The sequence below is a fragment of the Capsicum annuum genome, chromosome 5 (genome assembly GCF_002878395.1).
Source record: "Capsicum annuum cultivar UCD-10X-F1 chromosome 5, UCD10Xv1.1, whole genome shotgun sequence".
Classification (NCBI taxonomy): Eukaryota; Viridiplantae; Streptophyta; class Magnoliopsida; order Solanales; family Solanaceae; genus Capsicum; species Capsicum annuum.
The window spans coordinates 212,496,517-212,507,127 of record NC_061115.1 but is presented as its reverse complement, the minus strand read 5'-3'; the positions used below and the strand labels follow the sequence as shown (position 1 = coordinate 212,507,127).

Here is a 10,611-nt window from a genome sequence, read left to right as displayed (position 1 = left end):
GATAACTCAGTTTCCAAACTCGCCGCTTTTGCTCAGCTTGACATGTGGCACATCTTTTCCTTTTGCCGCCTTTGGTGGTGGTTTTCTTCCGTTTGGCGAGGAGATATCAACGTTTATTTTTGATAAAGATAAAGATTTTTTTTTTTTTTTTTTGGATAAAGAGGAGATATCAACGTTTATTAACGAATGATGATGAACATTGTGATTAGTGAGGACTATCGAATTCATTTTGTCACTCTTAATGTCTTCATAAATGTTGTGATTTTACTTTCCTTGAGCCGAACATCTTTCGGAAACCACCTCTCTGCTCATGAGATTATACTAGGTATGTTGTTGTTGTTAATGTGTAGTTGTACTTCTTGTAATACTTACCGCGATTAATGCGGCGATTTGATAAACTAAGGCAACAACTTTGTTCCCAGAGACATGAACATATACATATGTTTGCAAATGGAAGTATAAGAAATCAAACAAGGTTACATTTCATCCAATATCATAGTGTTGTCTAACTACAAAGCCAGTGAAAAAAATATCAACTCAGTCAATAGGAAAAAAAAACTTCTTTTTATAAGTCTATATTGTAGTTCAAATAGACCAGTAAGCGATGACCAGAACTTCCCTTGTCAACATCAAAACCTTCACTCCGGTGCACACTTGGGGAAAAACATAAGCCCTCAGCTTCGCTGCTATGTAACACACACCGCGGAGAAAAAGAGTCAGGAGCTTCTAGTGAAGGGTAAGTGAAGCACCGGATTTGTGCTCTCTGAAGCGACTTCTGGTTCCAGCCAGCATCACGAGTTTTTGGAAGGGACAACGGAAAACCCCAAGTACTGATCGACATCTCTTAGTTGGCCCCAAAATCTTCATTAGTTCAAGAAACTTGACAAACAAATCCATTTTATACTGGCATAATGGGAGGCTTCTATTATTCTCTTGGTGAGTTTGATTCTTTAGTGATTAAATAAACCAGTTAACACATCTGTTACTATCCATAATAGGATATAGTTCTTTTAGACACAGTTTTTTCTAAAGTATTCTACGATCAACCAGAAACTTGATAACACAAAACAACTACAATATGCTCAAAGAACGGAGATAGAAAATATGTTTTCACGAACGAACAGAACCCAAGTTACACAACCACACAAAATATTAACCCAAGATCACTAAGCCATCTTTTCATGTCTTCCACACTTGAAAACATTTTCCTGAGTAAACCTTCGAACGAGTTAAGAACACACACACAAAAAAATAAGTTCAGTAGTCAATTAGGTGCTTTTTTTTTTCTCCTTTTTTATCATTTACGCTATCAAAGTTCTTCACCTAGGGAGAGTGGAAGGTTTAAAAGTACCTTATTTTCTTCCATCGGCACATCATTGATATCAGTTTTTTCATCACAATCATCAGCCGCTACTTGCATCAGCCTCCATTAGTTTAGCTTCTGCCTCGTCCTGGTCAGACGTCTCATTCTTTTGATCATCAAGCAGAGCGATCTATCTCGACCATTTTAAAAATGAAAATTATTATCACTTCTTTTTTTGATAGGGATTAATGAAAATTAATATCAATAGGCAAAAAAACATAACTATTTCCTTACTGACGTACCAGAAGCAACCCCTGACTGGGGAAAATAGGCAAAAAATTATTTTGGCAATCTGCAAATTACTCAAGTACAACAACACGACCAATCTGCTACAGATATTAGGTGTGACGAGTGATAAGAGTCCACCCTTATTCTTGACGAGGGTGATTTCTAACACGGGAAAGGAAAAATATTCAAATTCCAAATGAAAAGAAAGACCAGGTAAGCTTTTTGCTTAGAAAATTGACAAGCCCTATGCTCCTAATTAGCAGTTCTGACTTAATTTGGCATTGGCTCCTTTATCCACCAGACATAGGAGGAGGTTCATGATCGCTGAAGGAAAACTGTTGAAAACTAAATAAGTATTCTCCTCCGATTGCACATAATCTCAGCATATTGTGGAGGTACCTAAATAACGGGCCAGTAGCTAGCAAACACAGTGGCTCGTATTATAATGGCTTCATCTAGCTGCTACAGGAAATGTACGAGTTAAATCATCTCTTCAGGTTTCAAACGACCAACAAAAATCACATAGGCGCCCATACACACAACAAAGAAACAGTAAGTAAAGGCATCAATATCTCTGGATCGATCGAACAAATTGTGGAGACCTAAGAATACCTCTTCTGCTTGTGCCATGTTTGATGGACAAGAGGTCTATTGGCAACTGAGAATGGAAAAGACAGAAAGATTGAGTCTTACATAGCTGATTGATAATAAGACGAGAGACCAGAAAGAAGATGCTTCCTGTGGAAATGAAAGGATAGATTTAAAGGTTGTCAACAAAAACAAACTTATTTATCTGGTAGGTAGCAGAAGCACTATTCAAAAACGATATAATGAAAACGAGAGAGTTATCTAGCACCGGAACCAACTTTCAGATTAAAAAAACTAGCAGCCTAAGAAATACAATGGTTCTAAAGTTCTTACGTCTCAATCACAATTATATAGCAGTCCAATAGCCATGCCGTTTGCTATCAGATCTACACGAAACATAAGACATATCTGTCAACCTTACTCTCCGAACCATTTCAATATGGTTTTAGAATATATTACACTGAAAATTTTAGCCTACTTTAATTGCTTGTGAAATAGACAACAGAAGAGGCCAAGTTGCCATACCTTCTTTTGAAACCTCTCCACATGTCGCTGTCCCTTCTCCATTTCTAATAGAAGCCTTCTTTCATTCATATGTATAGTAAATAGGGACATCACATGGGTAAGCATGGCACACATTCAACTATCACCAGTAATCCCCACATGAACATGAGCCGTCTTTGAAATGGTGGAACCAGTTAATATCTCTAATTATGATCTCCCCAGAGACGATTTTACAAATTAACTTAAATGCTGTATGGCAGTCCAAACAAATCCGAAGGTTCTTCTTCGCTCTAATAGGAACACCATGAGGTGTAGCAATCAGCCCAAATGCAACAGCTAGTTTCTCACTGTGATAGGAGAGAAGAATCTCCTTTTGTCTCCTCTCCACATCATGGAGATCAAAATGTATCATAGGAACATAACCAGCTTTAGCCATTAGCTGTCCCAACTCCTCCAGTTTGCCATATATTTCATCACTTCGCGGATGGTTTCTGTCTCCAACTATAAATGTGTAAATACTATCTTTAACTTTAATCCAACTCATACCAGGTTCCTTTTTTACTCTACTGGTCTTCATAAATCTTCTTACTTCCACGACATCTTCCCACAACCCAAATGATACATAAATATTTGCACGGAGAACATGAGTGCCAGATTTATCTGGTTCGAGTTTAAAAAACATCTAAGCGGCATGTTTCCCTACCTCTACGTTCTTGTGGATTCTTGCAGCACCCAGAAGTGCACCCCAGACAGATGCATCAGCTTCAAACAACAACAACAACAAACCCAATGTATTCCTACACAGTGGGGTCTGGGGAGCGTAAGATGTACGCAGTCCATACCACTACCTCCGGAGAAGTAGAAAGGTTGTTTCCGATAGACCCCCGGCTCAAGACAAGGAAATGCATCAGCTTCAAAAGGAATCTTATTTACCAGCTCAATAGCGTCGGCTAATTTTCCTGCTCGGCCCAGGACATCAACCATACATGCATAATGCTCTTGAGTTGGTTCAATCCAAAACGAGTCTTTCATTGTTTCAAAATACTTCTTGGCTTCTGCAACTAAGTCAGCATGGTTACATGCATAAAGGACACTAACTAATGTTATGTGATTTGGAGATACACCATGTTTCAACATCTCATCAAATAAATGAAGCGCCTGTTTCGCATGTCCATGTTGGGCAAGTCCTCCAATCATTGCCGACCATGAAACCATACCTTTCTTAGGAACCTCATAGAAAGCACAGCTAGCATCCTCTATACTTCCACACTTGGCATACATTTAACTAGAGAGTTACCAGCAAACACATCCGACGTGAATCCAAACTTCAACACATGAGCGTGCAATTGTTTCCCCTGTTCATATGCTGATAGATTTGCACATGCGTTTAGGAGAGAACTGCAAACAAATGAGTCTGGCTTAAGACCCATGTCCTGCTACTTCAGATACAGTTTCATGGCTTCTTCACCTTGACCGAGTAGAGCATAAGCTGTTATAAGAGAGGTAAAAAGATGGCAAATCCGGAGTAGGGCACTCGTCAAAAATTCTAGCAGCAGCATCCAGCTGACTACATTTTCCATAAGAATCAACAAGACTGTTTACTACAAAGGTGTCACACTGAAATCCTGACTTCACGGAGAGTGCAGGGACTTGTTTGCAGACACTGGCAGCCTGAAAGCCAGCAGCAGAGTTGAGGATGGCAAGTAAGGTTTTCTGATCAAATCCAATTCCTTGGGTGCATGTCTGAATAAAAAGGTCTAAACATGCATCGTCTGCCTCAATCTGTGAATAACAAGAGATCATAGCATTCAACGCAAATAAGTCCTTCCCGGGCATCAGAGCATAGATCAACCTCGCATCCTTGGTTAAATCACACTTGCAATACATATCAATAAGACCAACACTCACACATGAATCCAATATCTCTATTTATTTTATAAAAAATATGATATTTAATTATTATTTATACACGTGATACTTTTTGATAATTTTTTAGTGAAAAGTAATATAATAAAAATTATTTGTTATTATTTTTTAGTTGTAGATTTAGAAATATTATGATTTTCAATGGAGTTAAAAAAAACAAAAACATAAGGCAGGGGTATGAGTGTGGGGCACATTTATGCGGATTTAAAGATGATGCGGTGCGATGTGATTTTAAAATTTATGGGATTAGAAAAAACCCGCACCGCACCATTGTCATCCCTAACTCCAAGTCTCCCCTTCAAGCCTTAAGCACACTAGGAAAAGTAAACTCATTACATTTTAGACCCAATCAAAGATGGCCAAGAAACTAAATCTGGTTCAGGACTTTCGTCGAGCAGTTTCGATGCATAATCAAAAAAACCACATTTTGAATACAAATTAACTAAATGGTTTCTATGTTTGCCGTCTGATAATCCAAGTTTGGTTAAATGGACGAAACGAAATGAAAGAAGCTTTGCATAAGAAATACTCCCTCCGTCCCATTTTATTATCATTTCTTTCTAGTTCATCCTAAAACGAATATCATCTTTACTTATTTGGTAACTATCTAAAGACACAATTTAACTTTTATTATTGTTGGTCCCACTTAATTAAAAAATGATAGTAGCATATTTTTTCATAAAAGGACAATTTGGTAAACATAACTAAATCTCTCCTTATTTCTTAAATTTTATATCCGATCAAATAGTGATATATAAAATGAGACGAAGGGAGTATAATAATGCACATAACTTCCATAAAGACGGCTAAGATTTGATTACAAAATCATTACCGAACCCACTATATTAGTATAATATACTTAGTACTCCCTCCGTTTCGAATTAAAGTTTATACTTAGTACTCCCTCCGTTTTGAATTAAAGTTTTATCTTGATACACCTATCAAGAAACATAATAATTAAAAATATATTTTACTTTTTTAATCTTCTTGACTTTATAAAATTTAATAATCTATTAAGTATGAAAACTTGATGTAATTATTCTAATTCATGCATAAATCTACTCTTGGAAAAAGAAGAAAAAGTAAAGTTTCATATTTAAAATTAATATTAAAATATAAAATTGTTATTTTCAATAATTTTAAAAAATATGATTATATTTAATAGTATGAAGAAATATATATATAAAATAGTTTTAATTTTATAATTTGAATAAATAAATTAAAATAAATATTAAAAAAAAAAGATCAACTAAAACGAAAAGAAAAAGGGTATGTGTTACTTGAGAATCCGTGTTACTTTTTGTTGTGAATCAGTACAAGTACCGGGACGACCATTATTTACTCCCGTCCTATGCACGGACACAATTTTTTTTTTATTTGATAATATTTCATAAGTTATTGTTAATTAAATATTTTATAAAATTTTTAAAATGAAAAAAAATTATACCAATATGCTTATTGTGTTATGATTAAAAAAAAAGATAAATTTTTATATATATATAATTTTTTTCATTATGTTTGTTTATTTTTGAGATTTTAGTAATATCTCATAATTATCTGTCATTTTTTAATAATACTTATCAAATTTGACACTTTTCATGATAATTTACAGTATATTAATTTTTTTAACTCAATTTATAATATTATTATATAGTTTTTATATTTTTTATTATTTTTAAAATATTTGTACACCACTAAATTTAAAAATTGATTAAATTGTCCTAAAAATATTATTTATAACATAATTTCTTATTAAATTTTAAATATGTATCTATACTTTTTTAATATTTTCAATTGTTTTAAAAAATTTAGTTCCTTTGTAATAGAAATTATTTTCTTTCATATTTTTCTCTCGTTTCGTTTCTTTATTTATTGAAAGAATTCTTAATTATATATTCATGTATTTTGAATTTATGTAACATTGAATTTTTAGTGAATCAAAAAAATCATCAAACTAAATTAGATCATAAATGAAGTAATATACTCCTACATAGTGATACTTCTCATGCTACATGTATAAAATGACTATAGATTTTTCAAAATCTTTTTGAAAGTATTATCAAGTAGTGTATTAAAGTGAGAGGTCTTTTCATATACAAACTGAAAGTATTTTAACATTTTATTACAGAATAATAACTTGGAACAAATCTTTATAATCATTTTGATTGGATAGTTGCCAACTAAATGCAACTATTGAAATTCAAAACTAGTTAAAATGATACTAATTTGAAATAGTATAATAAACATTAAATTGTAGATTATTTTGAGAATTTTCTTTTGGGTTATATAGTTAAGGTGAAAAGTGAGAAGTAGTGCATTTTAAAGAAGAGAGAAAAATATTGAATGAAAAATGGAGTCCACAAAAAGAGATGAATTTTGAATGATGAATTTGTATTGTGAAATGATTATAATGCCCTTAATCGTTCCATAACTAACTTTTCTATATAATATATAAAAATAAAAATATAAATACTTTGGTATGTTCTACTTTCAAAAATAAATTTGATTAATTTTTGTAATTAAATTTGATTAAATTAATTCATACTAAAATTAAATTGGATATTTATAAACTACATAAAGAGCTCTGAAAATTATAATTTTTCAATTGTATAGAATTTGACTATTTAGATACTAATATAACAAATATTTTGAACAACTAGAGTTACATGGTGGTTCAGCGCCATGTCCCTTAAGTAAGAGGTTGGAGGTTCGATCCTCGCCTCTGGCGAATTGAGCAAAACTTTGTAGTTAGTTCCCTACCGCTTAGTGCACTGACAGAGGAACGAAGGATTAATCTCACGGCTGCCGGTTGTGGGAATACCTTGGGAAACAAAAAAAAAATAACAAGTATTTTGATATAGAACAAATATAATAATAATAAAAAAACTTTAAAAATCATGAATGATAGTACTTTGCGCTTTCGTTTAGGAAATATGAATTATTCATTTAGATCCTTGCATTCCTTGAAAATAATTCTTTTCATTTATTTAACATTTGAAATAAATGAAGCAAATTACATTTTCTTATTTTTACCTTCATCTAAGTAAGCAGCGATTTTGCACCATACATACAAACGTAAAAGGCGAGAAGGAGGGAGGGAACAATAAGTTTTGTTCGTTTTATTTTTTAAAAAAATTAAAATTTAATTTTAAACCACTAAATTTATTAAACTGTCCCTCTACGAGTATGCTCACTTTTGAATTGGTTTGTGAATATGTTTGTCCGCAAACTCATTACATTTGATATTTAAATTTATTTATCTGTTATAAGTAAAATATATATATATATTTTCGGACTTTTATGTTATAAATGAAAATAAAATACTTGTAACGTTTACAATTTCAATTGACTTTCATAAGTCATCATGGAAAGGACTAATACATTACTAAAAAAATCATAATTAGACTAGCGAACGTTAAAATCTAAAGGACTTATAAATTCAAAATTAGTGAAAAGTTTAAAAATTTCAAGCTTGATATAAAAAATCTATAATTGTAGGTTGTTCCATAAAATTTATCTCTTAGTAATAACAATAGTTATTTCTGACCCGTGCTAAGTCCGGATCCAAATTTTGAAATATAAAATAATAATATTTTAATTAAAAATTTTAATTTAAAATTTTAATTTATATTATATTCTTTTAATTCATAATTAATAAAATCTTATAACACGTCAAAATGAATTGTTCATCAATTTTTACTATTACTAAATTTTGCCAAAAAATTATAATGAAATTTTTTTATAAAGAGTAATCTAATTGCCTTTATTATTCATAGTTATATTATTCTTCGTTTTAATATACTCCTTATAAAATCATTTTCATCTATAAATAAAAAGTAATCTTCATTACGTTGCCTTAATAAATAGTACCAGTTTAACATAAGATTTTGGTTATGTAAAAATTTAACTGGCTTAAATTTAATTTTAAAATTTGCTACACCTTCATCTCAATTTAAATATCTTACTTTTTTTTTGGTATGTTCAAAAAAGAGAAGCTTTTTCTACGTTTAGTATTTTGTTTTTCAATTTCAACATTCTACATGACAAGTATAAGACCATAAGATTAAAAACTAGATTAAAAACTACATACTTCAGCCATCTCATATTAATTGTCTACATTACCAAAAATAATAGCCCCAAATTATTTGTCAATTTGTAAAAAAAAAAGAGAATTAATTATTATTTTTTTTATTTTATCCTTACAATTAAAATTCTTTTTGAAGTGTATGAAAGCTTATAATTTTTTTCAAAAGAAAATCGTAAAATTATTCTTCTTATTTATGATTAGGAAAGAGAATATAAAGAGGTTAGTGGACCACTGATATGAGACAAGAGTACATTTTTAATTTAAAATCACAAAATTTAAAAACTTTAATTAGAATGAAACAATGTCAAAGACCCAAAATACAACCAACATGAGTGGTGGCGCAGTGATAAGGGGCTGCTCCAATCTTACCCAGAGGTCGAGGATTCGATTCTGGATAAGGACAAACACTCTGTTGGGAGCTTTTCCCCCTAAATGGGGCCCGTTCTGGAACGAATTTGGATATAATTGGACTTCTAAAAATGAGTACCGGACACCGAATAATTTAAACAAAAAAAAAATCCAAAATACACCAATCATATCATGTAAAAAATAAACTTAAAAGAAAAAAAATTGAGTGTCAAAAAAAATATGGAAAAGACAACAAATTATAAAAGAAAAATAGAAATGACAAAAGAAACAGCCAAATGGAGCAACATAAAAGGAAAAAAAAATTTGTGAGGGATTTTTTTTTGGTTTAAATCACTTGGTGTCCGATACCTGCTTTTTAGAAGTCTCACTATATCCAAATTCACCCTGCGTCGGGCTCCATTTGGGGGGAAAGGCTCTCAACAAAGTGTTTGTTCATACGCAGAATCAAACCCTCGACCTCTGGGTAGGGTAGACCAATCCCTTACCATTGGGCTACCACTGTTGTTGGTGGCTACCAAAATTTTTTATCCTTCCTTATATATAAGTATAATATTACTTGAATTGACAAAGATTTTGTTCAAACTTTCGGCAAAAAATATTCAATCGTTAACAGTCGACTATTTTTTATTCTTTTTGTCTTAATTTACTTTTTATTCCTATTATTTTATTTAATTTATTTTTATTATTCTAATATTTTAAATTATTTTTTATTTTATCTTATCTATATTTTATTTTCGTCTCGTTTCTCAACTTTACTTCTTGAAATTTCATGTAATTATTCGTATAATCTTTTTTTTTTTAAAAATTAATCTTATGTTTATTTTTTCCATTTAGCATAATTTTGTTAGCATCTAATTTTTCAATCAAAGTAGAATTCGAATAAGGTTATAGACTTACGTTTTTTTATTCTTTTGAATCATAATAATGCGCGTTGTGTTGAAATTTGACACAAGAGACTTTTTTATTTTGTATTTGAACTTATGTTATATTTTTAGTTCTAATTTACTTTGTTTACTAGTACTTACTTAATATTTCACATTACAAGCCATTCATTTTTTCAAAAAAATTGCTAGATTATATTTTTATCAATTTTTTTTAAAATAATTTTATGACATTATATGTCATTTAAATTTAAAATATTATATTTTTCTCTCTACCAACCAAATATTGAAAATTTGGAAATCCTTATTACAACAACAAGAAATTTAATATAATTCTACAAGCAGAATTTAAAAAAAATAAAATTTACTAAGATTTTACTCTTACTTCACATAGATACCAATACTAAATTTTGTTCACCGCTTTAAATTAACTTGACTTATTCAATTTTTTACATAATTTTTTGAATAACCTATAATAAGGAATCAAATTCATCTATGATAGTGTATAATATTTTATACAAAATTTAAATTCATTAAAAAATGCTCTCACTTGAACACAAAAGCATGACTTATAGTTGACTTGTTCAAAGTTACCACTACTAGTTAGTACTGTTACTATTCACATGTTTCAATTTAATAAATGGAGAGAATGAAACAAACTAACC

At 30.8% G+C, this 10,611-nt stretch overlaps 1 pseudogene; it reads right to left on the bottom strand.

Annotated features, from left to right (window-relative positions):
• Positions 1-462: 462 nt before the first annotated feature.
• LOC107872119 lies at positions 463-4,612 on the bottom strand (annotated as a pseudogene).
• Between the last annotated feature and the right edge of the window lie 5,999 nt (positions 4,613-10,611).